This window comes from Zeus faber, assembly GCF_960531495.2.
Source record: "Zeus faber genome assembly, chromosome: 17".
Taxonomy (NCBI): domain Eukaryota; kingdom Metazoa; phylum Chordata; class Actinopteri; order Zeiformes; family Zeidae; genus Zeus; species Zeus faber.
Genome location: NC_137204.1, coordinates 8,440,159 through 8,461,767, shown reverse-complemented (window position 1 = coordinate 8,461,767; position 21,609 = coordinate 8,440,159).

Here is a 21,609-nt window from a genome sequence, read left to right as displayed (position 1 = left end):
TATTTATTTTAAATCAATAAATAAAAAAAATATAGTGTGTGTGTATATGCATATATATGTATATATGTATATATATATATATATATATACTATTTTTAACCTATTTATTTATTTGTTTTTATTTATTTATTATTTGTTTATAAATGTATTTCAAATATGATTATCGTTTTATATTAAATCATATATATATTATATAACAAATATATAATAGTACAAAATAAACAATCATTCATTCTACCGTTGTGCAACAGTAGAATGAATTTTATTCAGATTAGTTGTCTCTCTTTAACTCTTTTATCAGTCCGATATTATTCTGATGCTTATTTTTACTGGAGTTGCTTCAGCTCTGATCACCATATTTTGCCTGCAAGACCACAAGTTGCTCATATAAGAAAGAAGGTTATTATAGTGGTGAAAGCCCTTGTTTGGCAGCATCTATCATCTGCATGTGAGCTAAACCGGTATGGCTACAAGGAATTACATTTTATTAGCTTTGAATTTTGACGTTGTCTGCCAGGGTACATGCATTGTCTATACATGCGTAGGACACACTGTCGACAACCACTTGTGCCTCGTAGAATTCAGCCTATATAAGTCATGTTACTCGTACTGTCAGCAGAACTGGGATGGCAAGGCAACAGGGCTGGGCCATACTGGCAAAATTCATAGATTGTAATATTTTTTGAAGTAGAATACCTCGATGTTGATAATTTTGGGATGACTGTTGGTACTTTCATACAACAGGAACATACAGGACATACATACAGGAAATATATGGGAGACGATCAGAAGTAATAAAGGTGGCTTGAAGAGCTAGAACAGTCCATGAAGTTCAGAAAACTTACATTACAGACGACATTAAACACAGTGTTACAAATAAAATATAGTTTTACATCACAATATTGACACTACAGTATATTGATATAGGGACCAGCCCCAAGAGACAACACCATGACTTTCTACAGAAGATGCGTGGTTTATCTGAATGACGTTTGATTTTTGATATGTGTCATTTAAATTTAAGACCAACCTCACTTTATTACTTCTACATTCCTGTGGATGCTTAGTGTAGTTTGCCCACTTGGCATCATCGCTTGCCTGCCATGTTCAAAAAGACGGTGTTGTCTCTGCAAGCACGGTTGTGTTCGTAGAAGCAGTGGCAGATCTGCAGGAGACAGAACATTAGGTCGCCTGGAAGCAGGGAGCTGCCACAGCTCCAGTCCTCACACATATACACGTGTTTTAAATCTGAAGGAGCCGGGAGGTTGCGTTTGGAGGCCAACAGGATTGTAGTGGGGTGTTGGGCCTTGCTACTGCGCAGCCATGTTCGAGGTTGGAGGACGTTTAGGGGTCACAGCAGGAGGGGGGGCGGTTGGAGACCCTGTAATGGCAAACTGCAGCTTAATTACATGACATTTCACATGGCTGAGACCTCGCACTGCAAAGTCACTCGTGCAGCCTGTGTAAACATGGTGCTATTCATAGGAATGTACCAAAAAGAACATTTTGGAATCAGCAAACCCAACATTAGAAGACACACACACACACACACACACACACACACACAGACAGTCTATCTGTCTATCTATCTATCTATCTATCTATCTATCTATCTATCTATCTGTCTATCTGTCTGTCTGTCTGTCTGTCTGTCTGTCTGTCTGTCTATTGTAAGAGAAAATGCAGATGATCAATGTTCATGAATGATATAACTTCATAACCAAGTTATGCCTAAATGCTAAGGGATATATGTTTTCTTTGGTGATTACTCTCTGCTCCTCTTCGTCAGGAGATCTTACATTCCTGCCAACAAATGGCACAACTGTTTGATTCGTTATCTGTTTTTCTTGCTTGTAAAAGGACCATTTGTGTAAACACTCAATGTATGCTTTTCCAGCACCGATAGTGTTGATGTTTTTCTTTGTTGAAACAGTTTACAAAATTCCGTGTTACTAAAGGCAACAGTGAATGACATGGCTAGGCTCAGGATAGGCACAATCTTTTCTCTGTATATAAAATTGGTTTCTTCAGATGTAAAACTAGACTGATCAGCATCACTGTTTTTAAGTGCATCGGTATCTTTCTCTTTATTTTGATGAATTCATATCTTTTATTCTCTCACCCCCTGACGTAAACTTAGACGAGATCAGTCAATCTCACAGAAAAGAAGTAACCATGAAGGATTTCCCCTGCATTTCACTGTCAGACCTCTGCAAGACTGTTGACGAATGTAGCTCAGCCACCTCCTGCCTTGACCCTATACCAACGGCATTCTTAAAGCGGGTATTTGATAGTGTCGCAAGTCACGTCCTGATGATCATAAACATGTCACTTCAAACCGGCATCTTTCCAGACGCCTTCAAAACAGCTGTGGTGAAACCGCTACTAAAGAAGGCCAATCTAGATGTGAACGAATTGAAAAACTATAGGCCAATATCCAATCTTCTCTTCATCAGTAAGGTACTCGAGAAGATAGTTTCAGTACAAATAAACTCTTTTCTCAAAGAAAATAACATTATGGAAGAATTACAGTCAGGCTTTAGAACAGATCACAGCACAGAAACTGCCCTCACTGAAATAGTCAGTGATCTCAGGCTGAACGCTGATGCAAATAAGGTCTCAATCCTTGTCCTGCTAGATCTGAGCGCAGCATTTGATACAATTGACCATGACATCCTAATCAATCATCTTGAAAGGCTGGTTGGTCTCTCCGGCAATGTGCTCAATTGGTTCAGAACATACATTATAGGGAGAAAGTTCTACGTTAAGCTGGGAGATCATGTATCAGAGAAACATGACAGCAGCTTCGGAGTCGCGCAAGGAAGTTGCCTTGGCCCTTTGCTTTTCTCACTATACATGCTCCCACTTGGGCACACCATTAGAGAGCACAATGTATGCTTCCATAGCTATGCCGATGACACACAGTTTTACATCTCGGCAGAACCAAATGACTGTAGCCATACAGTCCATCACAAACTGTTTTCTAGCGATAAATAAGTGGATGAGCAATAACTTCCTGAAGCTAAATGAAAACAAAACTGAAATCCTTCTGATTGGCCCCCCCCCAAAAAGGGACATGCTACTTAAAAACCTAGGGAAACTGGCACCCTAGGTCAAACCTGAGGTTACAAGTTTGGGTGTCATTCTAGACTCCGACCTAAGCTTCAAGTCCCATATTAACAAGGTGACGAAAGTTTCATTTTTTCACCTTAGAATTATAGCAAGAGTAAGACCTTTCATAAACCAAAAGGATTCTGAAAAGCTGATTCACGCCTTTGTATCAAGCCGGCTTGACTACTGTAATGCACTTCTCACTGGCCTTCCCAAAGTAACTACTGAAAGGCTTCAGCTCATCCAAAACTCGGCTGCCCGACTACTAACTAGAACTAAGAAGAGAGAACACATTACCCCAGTCCTGGCTGCCTTACACTGGCTTCCAGTTACATCTAGAGTACACTTTAAGGTCCTTCTCCTCATGTATAAAGCTCTAAATGGGCAAGGACCAGAATACATCACCAACTCCTTTACTAACTATGTGCCCCCAAGAGAGCTACGATCATCTACTGCTGGCCTGTTAGAAGCACCAAGTAATACACAGAAGAAAATCGGGAGTGCAGCCTTCGAAACTTATGCCCCAAAGCTTTGGAATGCACTACCTATAGATATTAGGAAAGCCGGCTCGTTTGCCATCTTTAAAAGAAAACTAAAAACGCATCTTTTCACTCTAGCCTACAACTAGAGCTCTCCTGCACTATTTCCACTGCACTGCTATTTCCTATCGGCTGTACCTACTGTTTTATTGCTGCACCTACTGTACCTAGTAGGCCTACCTAGACTTTTATTGTTTTATAACAATAAAAATAATGAATCAAATAAAAGCTCACACGCAATATGGGGTCCACGCCGAGTAAGGAGAAACCAGATTGGGGTTCTCCGATCAATATGTAAATGATAAGTAAACATGGGGACAAATGTATGTCATGTATGGAAGACTTGGTCGAACACGGGGGGTTTCCCACGAGGTGAAGCTTGAGTATGACTCAGTTAAGGAAAGTGGGTGAAAGGATTGCGGAGGAAGAAAAGAGGTTAAGAAAGAAAAAGAAGGTGCCAATGAAGGATTTAGTCAGATTGAATGTCCATAAACAATGTTTAGAGACTCGCGGATCGATTGTGATTTTGAACAAAATTCTGAAGTTGTGTCTATTTACAAAATAGAGAACTTTTGGATTATCTGCTGAGGTTAAGGTCCTCTAGAGGTTGAAGTCCTCAAAATCTGTTTAAAGTCCTTCTATAATTATAAACGTAAAAACCTGGTTAAAGTCCTTCTATAATTAAAGCGTAAAAAAAACCTGAGGTTGGAGTTCTAGAAATTTACAGACATTTACTGACATTCCAATGAAGGTGACTAGACACAGACTGAGGGACGGTTTGTTGCTTTAAAATATATGTATAGGCCACAAATCTTTAGGTGTCTAAATTAGTAGACATCGACTGCGGAAACTGTGCTTTGGCTTGTTTTTAATAATTCTTATGATTAATGTTTTTGATTTTGAATCTTCTAATTCTTATGATTAATGGCTTGATTGTATATGATTAATGGCTTGATTTTAATCTTTTACTCTCTGATTAATGTTTAAATCTTTTACTTTCTAATGCGGTGTTGTACAGCACTTTGAGTTGTATTTATTGTTGGAAAGGTGCTATATAAATACATTTTTACTTACTTACTTACTTACTTACTCAATTTGTTTTCTGTAGTGAAACAGGTTAACCTCACCGACCAGGCAGTGAGAATTCTCGAACAATTTTGCAACGATGATGAGACTTTCTGTGTTCTGCTCCCAGGCCGGGGAGTAGCCCCCACTCTGTATTGTGACATCATAGCATTGTGATGATAATATGACATTGGGACTTACGCATATAAGATAGCCAGACAGAAACATATGCAGTCAATCAGACACGTCTTGGACTAACATCCCTTCCATCAGCCTTGTCATTACTCTTGAGAAAGCACAATCTGTGAGTTCATTCATGTTATTTGTGTATGCATAGAGTGTAGGAGCTATTAACAGGCTATTTACATGTGCATAGAGACTTATTCTTAATCTGCCTATTTCTTTACTGTTCCACAGTTTTATACCGGTTTTATTAAAGATGCCAAAAGTGAGCTGTCTCCGGATACTTTTTGGGAGAGTGTTTAGCTCGCTGCAAAGCCACGTACATCTGCAGAAGAGAATAAAACTGCGCAGAATGTGGCAGCGATCACCACATAGCAGCTCTTCATGTCAGTCTCCCAACCTGGCCACCATAGAGGACAGATACCGCGCTAAGTGGGGAACAAGGCGCCACTGCGCATGCCTGGGGGCCTCGGCAAGAGAGGGGGCAGCCCACTGTATGTACAAGCAAGTCTGTTGCAAGTGTCCTAGAGAAGGACAGCCCAGCAACCTCCAACCGTGTGAGTAGCATCTATGTAAAAGAGAAGTTCCCAGGGGGACTATACGAACCACGTGGGAGAACGTATCTTCAACCACTCAGTCAGCAATGACAATCTCACACCCTCAGCCGAGGATGAGGCCTTATACATCATGGACAGGTTCTACACTAACAGTTGGGCCCCATTCCACAAGCTTCAGCAACAGCATTAGCATCCTCCCAACAACAGGGAGCAGGCCCTCAACCGCCTCATGTCACTCTAGTAGACTCTAATGAGGGAGCCAGAGATGAAGGACCACTTTGTCGACTTCATGAAGAAGATCTTTTGCAGTGGACACGCCGAACCGGCATCCATGATGAAAGATGGCGGGGAGCACTGGTATCTACCAAGCTTTTGAGTCTTCCATGTCTATCGCGGGGTCCTTGGCTTGCTTCAGGACTGAGCCAGATGCGATCATGACTGACATTCAGCAGATGTTCCACAGCTTCCTGGTCAGGGAGGATCACCGTGACCACCTTCGCTTCGCGCCAACCCCTCCCCAGCTGTGTTACGACCAGAGCTAGGAGGGACCCAAACGCATGACACAGAGAGACGGGAGGCAGAGGAAGGATGTTTATTAGACCACACGGTGGAGATGGCCGGGGGGACCCGGTCACGTTGGGATGGAGCAGGGCAGGGCAGGGATGATGACGACTGGGAAGGAGGGGTCCAGGATCCAGGTGGAGAGACGGAGAATCGGGCTGGATGGAGAGGGACGGACAGACTTGGTAGACGAGAGGAGACAAGCAGGTTAGGGGAAGACGAAACAAGGAGACATAAACTAGGAAATTGGAACAAGCGCTAGGACTAGGAACTAGGAACTAGGAGCTGGCCAGGAGCAGTACAACTCAGGTAAGCTAGTTGACAGTCTGGCAATGAGTGACTGGGGAGTTGGAGAATAAATACTGTGTGGGTGATGAAGGTAATTGATCCCAGGTGTGTGGAATTGGCCTAAGGAAGGAGCCATGGATGGGTCAAGAGCGGCCTCTAGGGCTGCTGGGAGGCCGTGGGCCTAACAAGCTGTGTCCATCTATGGACTGCAGAGGACTGCCATTGAAGGAGAGGAGTATGGGACCAAAGCAAGCCAGTACGTGGTGTGGCACTTCTACAATGACGACGAGTTGAAGTCATTTGCCAAGGGCTTACAGGACCTCGACTTCGATCAGAACATCCCCCCAGACTTGAGCTCTAGCAGTACCTGACCTCACCATCCCCAGACTCGAGCACCCAACTTGACCACCCGACAAAGGCTTTGACCTTATTAAACCAGAACCTATGGGATGCTCCAGAGGTTACTGGCTGTGTCACACGCTTTTCAGGCTGAGCTTGGCAGTGCACGGTTCGAGAGTTTCTCCACCTGGAAATCTCTCTCAAGAGCCGTGGCTCTCACTCACTCCTTCACCCGAGCATCTGGGAACAGCCCTTGCTGTGGCTGGGATGTCTGCAGCAAGCCTCTATCAAAAGAGCGTCTCTACCCTCGACCTAGACCCCAAGGTTTGTACAACCCTGTTACCTCCCGGCCAGTTCAATGAGAGGGACCTGTTCACTCGTCAATGCCGACAAGTCTAGAGTCTAGCGAACACCCTTGGACTCATCACAAGGGTTTTTCCCAGCGACAACAGGAAAGTGAGGAAGATTGAGGTAAAGATAAGCAAGGAGGGTGCAGGGAAGCTGTTCCTATGGCCCATCTTGGAGGTTGTCCTTCTGCCCAGTGACTCAAAGTCAGGTGAAGGACATCTCACAGATGCCAGGTGGGGAGTGATCTGCTCCCAGGCGGGGAGTAACACCCAGTCTGTATTGTGACATCATAGCATTGTGATGATAGTATGACGTTGGGACTTAGGCATATAAGATAGCCAGACAGAAACACGCGCAGCCAATCAGATCACATCTCAGATTCGGACTATCATCATGTGGCAGTTCTGCCTACCACATGCCCTCCAAGTGGCGTTTTCAGGGCCCTGTGGCACAGAGACAGAGAAGATGATGTTGTAGACACACCAGTTTATTGTAAGGAGTGGGCCAGTTGGAATTAGTCAGGAGCAGATATAACATGTCATGACAGGGCTCCTATCCTGAGTGTCTGTGGGGACCAACCAACGAGCAATGCAGCCACCTTGATCCAATCACCTAAATGCAGGTCAAGCGTGGCTGTCGAACCAGACCATCCCCACACCACATACACCCGCCATCAAACTAGGGCCAGAGAGAGTTCCTGGCCAAAGCCTATTAATAATTAAGCTTTTAGCAGAGAACAAAAATGATTTTTTTTTATAAAGCAGACTCTGACACAGGGTTTCTATACCTTAAAAAATCAAAATACCGGACCAGTTAATTTTTTGGACATTTGTTGTAAACAAACAAATGTACAACAAATGTCCAAAAAATGAACTGGTCCTCTTCAAGAGGACCTGGTTCCCCAGAACAGCGCGGTCGACCGGCCTCCTTCTCCCAGGGTGATGACAGACTGTCCCCTCCCTTCCGGAGCGTGGGGCCTCAGGCTGCTTCTCTGTCTGGTGAAGGTGTGGCCGGACTTGGCTCTTGCGGGGGCTGCCTGGAGGGGTGGCCTGGCGGCTGGGCTGTGGGATGGTCCTGGCAGTGGCTGCTGGGCGGGGGAGCTAGCTGCAGACGGTTACCCATGGTGGTTGCTGCGGCTGCTTCTCCCCCGGTCCTTCGTCAGACACCCTTGGTGCTGCTGCCAGTCGGGAGAGGGTTGGTGCCGGGCCACCCCTTGACCACACTGGTGGGTCCAGGGCGTCTTCGGACAGCCCCGCTGTGTCCCTTCCCCGTTCCAGAGAGTCCCTGCACAGGTGCCAATGTGGCAGTTCTGCCTCCCACACGCCAACCAAGTGAAATTTTCAGGGCTCTCCGAGGACAGAGACACAGAAGACGATGTTGTTGACACACCAGTTTATTGTAGAGAGTGACCCAGTTGGAATTAGCCAGAAGCAGATAGAACATGTCAAGAGAGGGCTCCAATTCTGAGTGTGTGTAGGGATGGCGGTTTTACCTGCTGCTCGTAAGACCAACCAACGAGCAACAGGTATGCAGCCACCCTTATCCAATCAACTAGATTCAGGACAGGTGTGGCTGCTCAACCAGACCATCCCCACACCACACATCTCTTTCCTTCAGCCTTGTCATTGCCCTTGAGAAAGCACAATCTGTGAGTTAATTCATGTTAATCGTGTATGCATACAGTGTAGGAGCTATGACAACGTATTAACAGGCTAGTTACATCTGTATAGAGACTGATCCTTAATCTGCATATTTCTGTACTGTTCCACAGTTTTACACCGCTTCTATTAAAGATACCAAAAGTGAACTCCTGTCTCCGGGTACTTTTTGGGAGAGTGCTTAGCTCAGTGCATAGCCACGTATGTCTCCACATAGTAAGGGCAGAAGGCTCTGTTTGGCTCTGTTGAACCTCTTCATGTCCAGCTTGTGTGCACAACGACAGTCAAGGACAGACCGTAAGACATCCAAGAAGGAGTCTTCTGGACATGACCGCAGATCCAGAAGAGACAACACGAGATCCCAAACAAATTAAAAGGTGAGGACTTGAGATATTGTACCGATTAGGGAAGATCGAAGGAAAAAGCTTTGTGAAAAAGCTTTGAGTAAGCTTAAAGACTGCATCGATCTAGAGGATCGTTGAAGAAGCTTTGTTAAGCTTAGAAATCTCTCCCCTCAAACAGATGAGTTGCCAGCCACATGCTGCATAGGCTAGGAAGGGCAGTGAAAATATTGCTCTGGAGGACAATTGATAAAGTGACCAAATTTGCATCGATCAAGAGAGATTGTGATTTTTGTTTGCTTTTTATTTTTTTTTTTATATGAATCAATGATAATGTAAACACATTTAAAACATAATTATTAAACTATATGTATATTAAATTGTACTCTTGACCCCTCTGTAGCAAAGTGTTGAGGATAGGGAGCAGACTAGTACTCTTGACCCCTCTGTATAAAAGTGTTAAGGGTAGGGAGCAGAATACTACTCTTGATCCCTCTGTAGCAAAGTGTTGGGGGTAGGGAGCAGAATAGTGATCTAAACTTCTGGTGTTGTCAGAATTAAAGAAAATAACTTAAAAATAACTAAGTAAAATTGATAATAATAATAACAATAAGTAAAGACTTAATGAATTAAAAAATGTATAACAAGGCGAGAGAGTGCTGTAGGATTAGTTGATAGATAAAGGATTATGGAAGTCCATGAGAAAGGCAATGAAAGTAGAAAAGTTTGCACATGATGCATTTTGGATTCTTTGTTTAGGATGGAACTTGGAGCAAAGAGAGTTGTAAATGTCATTTTAGTAAGATATTGGTTCAGCAGAGGAAGCTGAAGGACCGAGTGAACTAATAGTTTAACTAATAGTCAAATAGTGCTCCGTGTGTTTATGGTTGGTTAAGTTGGGTTTAGCAGACCAAATTAAAATCTAATTGAATTGAACTGCCAGTTAACAACAGTAGTCTATGCTAAGGTAGTATGAATAGATATTGAACAGTTTGAACTGTTGGATTGTGTTCAGAGAGATAGTTGTGATAGGGATCATAGTGGTGTGGTGGTGTAGCAGGTTTTAAGTTGCTGGAAAAGTGTCTGTTGCTTTATTAATGCAACTTTGATAAAGATGAGGAGTATAATGAGTGTTTGTTTTTCGGAACTGTAGCTTGTGCTTTGTTAATAGATTTTATCATAAGGCATTCCAAATTGATACAACTAAATTGATCAATATAGATTGGAAAAATTGCTTACATATATATTTTTGTGACATAGTGGAGAGCACATATGATGCATAACAATAGCAGAAATGCATTTGTTTTTGGTTTATTAAGTTTTAAGTTATTTATTTTCTCTTTTTTAGTTCTTTGTTTTGTGTTCTTGTGTCAAAGTGATCTGCTGGTTGAGATAGGATAAACCTTTATCTCATGGTGGGGAAGTTTGCAATGTTACAGCAGCAACAGGATGGCACAATAGTATGAAGCATTAGTAAATTGGTATTTCTAAATTACAGGATATGATTAATAAGGTAACAGTATAGATTGGACATACATTAAATAGTATTATTGCATGAGTAAATTGTCAGTTTTGGTGTGATATACAGTAGTGTTTGTGTGTTCGAATCCCTACCGGTTAATTTTATTAATAATTAAGGCTGATAATTGTTTAAGTATAATCAAACAGTATTTTATTTCTTTTTTCACTCTAGAAGTAATCTCAACTTGACATTGATTAAGGTAGCTGTTGATATACAGTATGAAACTTAGCAAGTAGGTTAACAAAGATGGATAATTGTTTTGTTTTGTGCACTAGAGAGTTAATGGAATGGGTACGTTTGCTTACTAAAACTTAAAACAAACTAGACAAACAAAACAAATGTAAAATACGTTGGTCGTTTCAATGGCTTTTAATTTGGGCATTCCAAATTTAAAGTTTTATTTGTCTCAATGTCAATTTATTAATGTTGTAATTGTGTATTGATGTATAAAGACCAACCCGTGTATTCAGTTTTTTATTTCCACAGCTTTAAGCAATTTAAACAGGAATCCACTGGGCTGCAGTTTGACTTTTGATCAGTGTAGATGTGACTGCATCTGATTGGGAAGACTTGAGGGATTGACAACAGAATTGATCAAAGATAATTGCTCTAAAATTAAGTAAGGCTATAACATGTCCAGCATTCAAAGGTCCTTATAAATGATTGCTACTTGTATTTAACTGATTTGCAAAAAAAACAACTTATAATAATTAATAGGCTAAATTGGAATTATTGTGAGATGAAATGCATGCAAGCATATTAATGGGGAGACCTTGATTAAATTTAGATGCACCATATTGAGCTCCATCATTAAATTACTGTCAGATATTATAGAATGCCATATAGAACCAGAATAATTTTGATTAGTTCTTATTTAAATGTGACATTCTCCTAAATGGACATAGTTGTTGAAGCAATGTTTAGAACCTGAGTTAATAATTACTGTGTTATCACTTAGAGACATTGTTGTCAGAGAACCCTGGAGTGATTACACTGCCTGATACTGTCGTAGACCCTTCCTTTCATTCTTCTGACAATGTCGGCAACAAACACATTAAGCACCCCAGGGCTTCACCGAGGCCCAAAGGACATTCCTATCTGCCTGGTATCCTGCTAAGAGACTTGAAGGTCTGTGAAGACCTTGTATACAGAGATCCAGGTTGGCCAAAATTAGGATGAACAACTTGGGACATTTGCTGAACAACAAACAAATTTCCGTTGAATGAAATGAAATGAACAGCGTTAACTTCTGCTGCTCCTCCCCTCCATCAACAAACATGAAGTGTTTTGCCCTCAAAGTACAGCAAACTCACAATTGAGAAAGATGTTGTACACAGTTGAGGACCCTAACCAGCTACGCTCCCCTGGATCCGTATTCGGTAATGTCACTGCATCAGACAAAACATCAAACTGAATGACTGCAATCGGAATGTTTTTCTGCTCCAACTAGGAGTTGTGGGATAATTGATCGCCTTAAGTCCTGCTGGAAATAACACCTGAGTGATCGCCAGGGGGCTGCTTTTGTGTGTGTTTGCAGCTGTTTTTTTCTGGTTCTGTCTATTCTGACCGTACACAGTAGTATTAAATGTTTAAAAAAAAGAAAAGAAAAACTACATTGTAGTAAGAGTATTGGCGAATTTAAATTAAATGTTTCAACATTTTAGGAAACTGTTTGAATAATGAGTAAATTATATTATTAAGTAGTGTAGTTTCTTTATTGTCGATGATGTGTTGATGAAGAAGGACTCTCCGCTGACGCTGACTTGATTTTAATATTACGTTTATTACAAGTAGGAACAGCATCAAACCAGACTTGCCATGGATGTCTGGGAGAGAACAGAAGTCAAATGTCTTCCCTCACGAATGGAACTAGGGAGTGTCCTTTATACTTGTACAGAGACAACGTAGCCCATCTGATTCCAATCTATGGGTCACAGTTCAGCTGACTGACATACATCCCAGCACATTCCACCTCCATTATCACCGGGGCCCCTGGCAATGGGCTCTCTCTCTTGGGACCCCCGGAAAACATCTGTTAGTAATTATATTATACAATGGGGACTTTCTTGGGACCCCAAACATTCCAGACACCTCATATTTCACCTATTCGAAACTAAACAAAGTCTCGACCGAGAGAAGAGTAATGAACTTATGATGTTAATTGGCTTAATAGAAATAACATACTAACAAACAAAATGATTATAATATACCCTTTTGACCAGGCTTAGTCATAGCAATACAATAAATGTGTGGAGTGTGAGCGTGAAAAACCCATCTGGCAGCTTCCTTTCTTAGTACATCCATCAAACAATCTAGACAGGAAAATTCTCTCACGGTCCCTCTGCCCCAGGCAAACCAACTATTGTACTCCAACTCAATTAACAGAAATATAAGAATTTAGAAAACTGTATAGGATGTTACATATAAATGCATACATTTAGAACATCAGAAATAAATCTAAAATTTGTCCAAAGTCAGGCTGGTTGACCCATCGGACCTTCCAGTGGACCTTTCCCTGCCTAACACCAATGTCCCTCAAGACTGCAATAAAAGAAAACACCTGAGGTCCCAATGTACTCACTTCACCCTGTTACAGAAACCTCCAAAGAAAACAATACTAAATCAAAGTAATATGTCTTGCCAAAAATATCTAGTGTAGAATACAAAATATTCATCAATAATACAGGTTACATTGTAATAAACAAACTCCAATATTATAAAAACATGCATGACACATATGTATGTATTGAACTGTTACTTTTTAACACCATCAACTTTTAATGATATTTCACTTGACACCCCTGATCATGATGTCCTCATTCAGGCTCCACCATCCATTTTCATCCTCCATTTTTGAATGTCCATGTTTGAGTGTTCAGGTCCACTAGGCTGTTAGGATCTCTGGACACAGCCACCCTCTGACTTGTCCTGAAAGAAAAAAATTCACCAGCCAGTATCTTGCACAAACATCAAATACAGTATACTAATTTCGCTTTTGCATTATACTTTAACATTATTCCAATATATGATTAACATTTTCCAATTCCCCCCTTTGTCCATACATTTTCCCAGTCAAAAATAGTATTGAGTCTATGAAGGAATCAGATATTCAGAATGGATATTTCTCTACTAGTGTTAGCTCCTCTCTCATCACTATTTCCTCATCTTCACTGACGTCATTACCACCCAATAGTGGCATCTGAACATTTTCTCCCGGCATTACTCCTGCCCATCTCAATATCATGGCCTTAGCAAAGGTCAACAACACCGTACAAAAATAAAACATCACACACAGTCATAAAAGAGCAGCCCCCAGAATCTGAACTACTATAGCTCCTAGTGGTCCTAATTTATCTTGCAACCAAGCATTAGCTGACTACCAGCACCTTCTGATGGTCCAAACGCATCCCTTAAAAGTTTCAACGCATCTATGACATTAAGCATGTTATCGGCGACATCAGGGATCAACGTATAACAGGCATCCCCGGTTCGATTTGAAGCCACGCAGAGGCCACCTTGTTTGGCCAAAATATAATCAAGAGCCATGTCGTGTTTCAGCAACGTCAATCGATGACTCCTCTGGGTGTTTGACAAATATTCACTGTGGTAAATGGTTTATGTGATATTATCAATATGATCAGCTAAGAATGTGACCCCATACCATGGAAACAATCCTATGGCCCATTTTTCTCCTAAAGATATCCTTTCTCCTAAAGATATCCTCCACAATGATAAGACTACAAATTGTGAAACTGTGCCAAGTCTCTTTTCTTCCTATTTTCGGCAGTCTTTGTAGAGTTACCCTCATCTGGCTCTTGTCCCTTCCAGATAACAAAAACATCTTAACGAAGTTTCCGCTGTGCCATATAGCAACATCCAACATCCCATACGGCAGAAATAAGTATGCTTTATCATCACATACCCACCAAATGTCTTTAAATGTTCCTTTAGTCACATTAGCTGGTAATGTTTGATTCTTTACGCTTAAAATTTTACTCTGTCGATGATGTGGTGCATGAAAGGTTACTGTACATGTGTCATCAACTGTCCTTTGTACACTTTGTCCAAATTGCTTCATGTAACTTTCACATTCTGATATTCCCATAAACATACCATCTCCACCATGAGTATCATTGGAACAAAGTCAAGCTCTAACTTTCGCAGGTGTCACTTCCATAGCATCCGGTATTGCTGTTCTAATATCTTCATACTTATCAAGAAGATTTAAATATGAGAATTCTTTCAACCAGGAACACCTACGCCCAGGTCTAAATAGATTGACCAACACAGCCATCCATATTTCATCCGCTGCTTGTTGTTTGAATAGCAGCCACCATAACGCATTACTTTGACATTCAGGCGTCAAAGGTTCCGGTACCATCTCTAGAATTGAAGGCCATGTGCCCAGAGCTGGTACTCTGTTCGGTCGTGTCTTTTGATGTCCACTCAGCATCAAGAAAATCATTGACCACATCCAACATAGTCACCTGAACTATTTCACCTGAATCCCTATCAATCTCCTCAGCAATTGGTTCTCTAACTATAGAGCTCTCCTCACTATTGTTCAAATTAATTTCCAACTTCACCATAGGCTTCTGAGATATATTTACCAACTTCTAGTCTTATCTACAGACTTTGTAGACACCGAAAAAGTCATCATTGTTTTATTGGGAGTGGATCTCATCTCACAACCTCGCTTGTATGATTACCAGAAGTTACAGATGTAAAAGTTGTCATCATCATTTTTGTAACATCTTTTTCTGCCAATGTTGTAGCTAGAGTAGTAACTGACGATGATACGTTAATACTAATAGCTATTCCTCGACCTAAGGTAATAGATGTCATCGGTCCAACAGTCACCCTTGGTGTGACCAGTTGCTTTTGAATTTCTTGAGCAATCGTACTTATTTCTTTAGTATCCAGACCTTTTACTACAAGCATTATAGCATTATGTCCTGCTTCCCAATAATTTTGCCTTGGGATATATTTAAACTCTGGATCCAAATATGTGCATGTATATTCTCCTTGATCTTCCCATATGACATTATCTATGACAAGCAAACAGTCATCTCGAACTTTAACCCATCTCCTGTCATTATGCAACATATACTTTCGTTGACCACGAGGCACACTGCTAACATCAAGTCCTGTTAGCACTATGTCTTCACCACGCGCATTTTTCCATTTAGGGGGATTATTTCCACCATTATTCCATTTACTACATTTACATGGCAGCTGAACTGCCTTTCCCAAAGTCACTTCAACCCTAGTCCTTGTATCGCTTTGATCTAACCCTTTTTCTGGTTGGCCTTGGACTCCTTGGTCCAACTGGGTCTGTGTATTTTCCTGGAGAGGCATCACAGCCCTCTGGAGTCTTTGACGACTTATACTCTCTGGAGTTAGACTGTTGTTTCTGGGACATGTTGTAAATCAATGTCACCAAAGTTTCTCTCTTGCTCAGGGACTGAAAATTCATCGCTGGGATCATCAAAAGTGTACTCAACATCATCATGCACCCCCACATCATCGTCAATCCCTTCTTTTGGGTCTTGACCTTTGAGGTCCTCATGAACCTCTGCTGTGTCTGCAGCTTCTGTTGGCTCTCTAGAGCTTTCAACATCTCTGCTCTGATCGTGGCGCCTCTTCTTTTGGCGCTCTAACACAATGTGATAAATGGTACCATGTAGGAGAACCTTTTACCTGAACCGCAGTTCCCGAACAACTTCGAATGGTCCTTCGCGGCGTACGTTAAACCACTTCCTCCTATACACCTTCACAAATACCTTGTCTTAAGGTTGCACCACGTTCCTCTTTTGCTCATCAAGTCTCTCTAGCACCTCCTCTTGTTTTTGCCTGTCAGAGACATATGTGTGTATTCTCTTATGCAGTGCAGCCATATAGTTAACATACACTCACATTTCATCTTCTAAAAGGGCTAAGCTTGGACCCTTTCCACTTGTGCGCAAACAAGGTGTTGGCATCCGTCTACCCGTAGCCAACTCATGGGGTGTCATGCGCAAATCACGGAGCCCACTTGAACAACACACCATTAATGCCAACGGAAGCGCCTCTACCCAATTCAGACCTGTGTGCTGACAGATTTCAACAATGCAATTTTTCAGCACACCATTCATTTTTTCACAAACACCTTGGCTTTGTGGATGATAAACAGCTCCTAGAGGTTGTTTGATTCCCAATTTTTGCAGAATTTATTTTACTGTTCTATCCACAAACTCTTTCCCATTATCTGAGGATATGTCCCCACCTCACGACCCAAAAACTTGGCAACTGACTGAACAGCTTTACGCTTGGTTGGACATGACTCAGGCCACCGTGTAAATCTATCCAAGATGACTAACATGTATATTTTACCTCCTACTGGTCTTATCATGTCAACAAAATCCACAACCAACTCACGCATAGGACCTGTCGGAGTTGGAATGTGACCGGGTGGACCCATCACACCCCTCCGAACATTATTTTTAAGACAGATTGTACATCTGCCTATAACATAATCAATTTGCTCAAGCAAGTACGGTGCCCAAAAACCATATTCTTTCGTGATTTTTCTCCTTACTTCCCCCCTTCCAACATAACTAACCCATGTGCTTCCTGAATCATCAGACCTAGTAGGTCGGGGGATGCTACCATCAGTCCTTCATGATCTCTCCACAGACCAGTGGAATCTTGAGTGGCCCCTCGGTCCAACCATAATTGTTTATCTATGGCTGACGCAGCTTCTTGCATCGAGACCACATCTCTGAGCGCGATTTTATCTTCCACGTCCACTTCACTGGTGACCAGAAGAACCTTGCCTGCTTTGTTTGCTCCTGTAACTGCTTTTGCAGCCTCATCAGCCGCTTTGTTACCTTGTGTAACCCTTGACGTGTCCATTTTGTGTGCTGCACAATTAGCTGCAGCTATTTCCTTTTGCTTCACCATTGCATGCAACAATTTCATTATCTGAGCATGATGCTGTATTGGAGAACCATCGGTTCGGTTCCACACTGATCCAAATAAATGACACACATTATGTGCGTATGCAGAATCTGTATATATTGTCACTTGCTTGCCTTTGTCCAATAGACAAGCTTCAGTCAGGCCCACAAGCTCAGAAAGATGTGCAGAAGCAGGTTGTGGTATTACTTCTGCTTTCTCAACAACAAATTCAGTTCCCTGGGCTTTGACTACTGCATAACCAGCACTCAATGTATCTCCTATTCAATAGCAGGACCCATCAGTCCAATACTCCACATCTGACACATGCAGTGGGAAAGCTTGCAAGTCTGATCTGAGCTTTGCATATCTCTCTACTTCCTGAACACAATTATGTGGCTCCCCATCCTCTGGTGTTGGCGAATTCTCAGCTGGATTTACTGTGACGCACCTTACTAAGGTGACATCTTCCTGCTCTAAGAGCCTATGAGAGTCTCTTAGCCTAGACATAGTCAATGTACATTTACCAAAATTCTAAAGATTTCTGAGATTATGATGGGTAAGAATTGTCACTGGGTAACCCATAGTTACTGATGATGCTTTATCATACATAAGATAAACTCCCACCATTGCTCTGTAGCACAGTGGTAGCCCCAATTCTACTTCTGAATAGGCAGTTGAATAATACGAGACAGGTTGAGGACTTGTCCCTGTACCTGTGGGCTGACAAACAACTGCACTTGCATATTGACCCCCAGTGGACGTAGCCACATACAGCAAAAAGTTCTTAGAGTAGTCTGCCAACGCTAGCGCTGGAACTTCTTGTAACCTCTGTTTGATCGTCTCAAATGCCATATGACCTTCCTGCATCCAGGTGAGGTTACAATGGAGTTGAGCATTCCCAGTCTCTTTTATCATGGCTCTCAAAGGCTCTGTTAGGCAGGCATGATCTTCTACCCGGGCTGAAGAATATCCCGCAATACCAAGAAATGTCATCATCTCTCTGACTGTTCTAGGCTTTGGTGCCGTTCAAATGGCTTCCAAATGACTCTCAGAGATGCTTCTGTGTCCATGGATTATTGTTTGACCCAAATAAACTACTTTTTCATGACAATACTGTAGCTTCTTCTGAGAGGCCTTGTTCCTTTGTCTGCCAATAGCTGCAACAGTTTGATTGAGTCCTCATGGCACGTTTCCTTATCTGGTGAACAGATGACGATGTCATCCACATACTGAATGCAGTACTTTTCAAGATCTGATCAATCCCAGCCAAGTCATCCTGCAACACTTTATTGAAAATGTGAGGGCTATGTCCTTGAGGCAGCCTCTTGTACTTGAAGGTTTGTCCTTTGTATGTGAAGCCAAACAACCCTTGACTTTCTTCGCTCAGTGGAACACTGAAAAATGTTCCACACAAATCCAACACTGTGAAGTGTGTAGCCTCTGGAGGAATTTGGGCTAACAAGGTATGTGGTATCTGGTACATCAGCTGGAAAGTCCACCACCACTTCATTTACCACGCTTAAATCATGTTACAAGCGATAGGACTCATCTGGTTTCTTTAGAGGCAATATAGGCGTATTACTCGGAGGATCTGAACATATTTCCACTACACCTGCATTTAACAGTCCTTCAATTTGTGGTTCAGTCCCTTTGATTGCCTCCTCCTTTAGTGGGTACTGGTTGTTCCAAGGAGGTTTGGTTCCTGGTCACAGTTCAACTCTCACCGGTTGGGCTGCCTTCACAAGTCCAATGTCAGTACTATGTCGTGACCACAAAAATTCTGGAATTTGTTGCGGCATCTCCTCTCTCATACTGTCTGAGTCCAATTTAGCGCTGAACATTGACTTATATGTCATCTGTACCACTTGTGGTTGTCCTTGTCCTTGAGCTGAGATCATGATTCTCATTAACTTCTGTTCTTCACCCATCCAGATAGCAAGATTCTCCTTTACTGGTGCAAAAATGGCTTCCTCAGCTTCTGCCATAATTTCTCCTATATGCTTTTGCTCAAATCCTTCAGCCACTATTAAAGTCACATTTGGCACACTTTTCTCAATGTTATGCTCCTTTTCAAGATACTCATCAGTGTTTATCTTCATAGCTGCTCCCTGTAGTCCCAAAATTATGCAACAAGAGGTCAGCTGAACATGCTTGGGTTGACTACTCAACCACTCCTCCAGATCCAATTTGCCAGCTTTCTTAAAATATTTAAGCATGCAATGATGTGGATACTCAGGGGGCTTAGCATCAGGCATATTTGCCACAATGAACTTCTCCCACATCTTGGCTGGCCCTAATAGTTCTGGACTAAGATTTCCAATCCAATATACTGAAGAAGTCTCGGTCTCTGGTGCCATAAATTACATTACATTACATTAAGCAGACGCTTTTTACAATTATTATACACCGATGGACGCAGCCATCAGGAGCAATTAGGGGTTAAGTGTCTTGCTCAAGGACACTACAGCATGCTAGCAGCAGGAGCCTGGGATCGAACCAGCAACCTTTAGATTACTAGACAACCATCTCTACCTCCTGAGCCACCATCCCCATAAATAATTGGTGGTAGACATCAGGTGGCACATCCACCAGACAGCTGTCCGGCGTACACCGTATTGTGCAATTTAGTTTGCACATGTTCTGACACCAATATAGGTAGTGTGATTTTCCGATTTTTATAGCGGAGCTCAATTGGTTTTGTGAGAGGAATCAGCTGTCTCACACCCTCAAACCCAATTGTCCGTACCAATTGGTCAGACATGGGGAGATGAATAGCATCCTCAGGCCGAACACAGGTGAAAGCTGCTTCGCAATCTGCCATTACTTCCAATGGTTTATCATTTATTTTCACCTCTATTTTTGATCTTGCTCCAGCCCTGACACTATCAGCTGACACCTCCCTTTCGAGTCTTCTGGGCACCCCTAGAAACCAGGTTCCAGACCCCTGTAAGGGTTTGCCGGTCCCCTGGGTGGCCGTGGTTGTCCTCTGAAACCTCCTCCGAAGCCTCCTCTGAAGCCTCCTCTGAAACAGTCATGAGCAATGTGGTTTAGTTGTCCGCAATTATGACATGCTTCTTGAGACTGTTGGAAATTTCCTCCTCTACCTCTTCCTAAATTTCCTTAACCTCTTCCTCTCCATATTTGTGGCTGATAAAAAACTGGCTGTGGAAAGGAGACAGTGGGGACCACAGGTGGTTGAACCTAAATCTGTCCTTGCTGTGGTTGTGGTGGTAATTGATTTGGTTGTGACTGACTGCATAACCACAGCTTGTTTCCTTTCCTTCTTCTTATCCACCAACTGTATTTGGTTGAGTTTTCTGAGAGTTTCCTGGTCCTGTTCCTTCTTGTCATGCTCCTTTTTCCGATATAGCTCCACTTGATGTGCTATGTGATCCGTATAAACACCTTTGGTCATACTTTCAAGACTAACCACTTCTGCCAATTTGCTCCTCACTTATAGAGCCCAGAAGGCAGCCCCTTCTGTATTTTGGCTCGGAGAATTGATTTCTCCATTTGATACCATTCCTGTGTCATTTCTCCACACTTGATGAGCCGTTGACATATAAGCTCTTGGATTTTCCTGTGGGCCCAACAACTCAATAAAGATGTTGTCCACGTTTGTTGGAAATGCATCTCTCAATGGTCTCCACATCCGACCTCTACTTGCAGCAAACAATTCTGGATCATACACCGGAGGGGCTTTTTCTTCTGTAGTGTCTTCTCCGTTATTTGCAGTTCTTGTAATTGTTCTTCCAATACTTGTTGAACGTCTGGACAGGTGGAGACACTTAGGTCCTCGAGGCATTTGTCTATACTCCTCTCAATCTCTCTTAAAACCATGCGTCTGTCATCTCCTACCCCTGTACTGGCTGCTAACGGTTGAAAACAGGAAGGACCTTCTTTCTCCGATTCTTCATCGCTTTCACCCAATACACAGATCTCCTCATACATCTTTAGCCGCGGCAAACACACACTCACACACACAGACACACACACAAGACTGTCTGTCCAGCAGTAGTCTGATCCTCCAAAGACTTCAACAGCGCTTAACTTTATATTTTAACGTCGACTCATTTATAATTCTCTAATTAAATCAAAATTTTCACTTTGGCCAAACTTTTAACAAATTATCTTTTTATTCAGATTCTTTTATCAAGC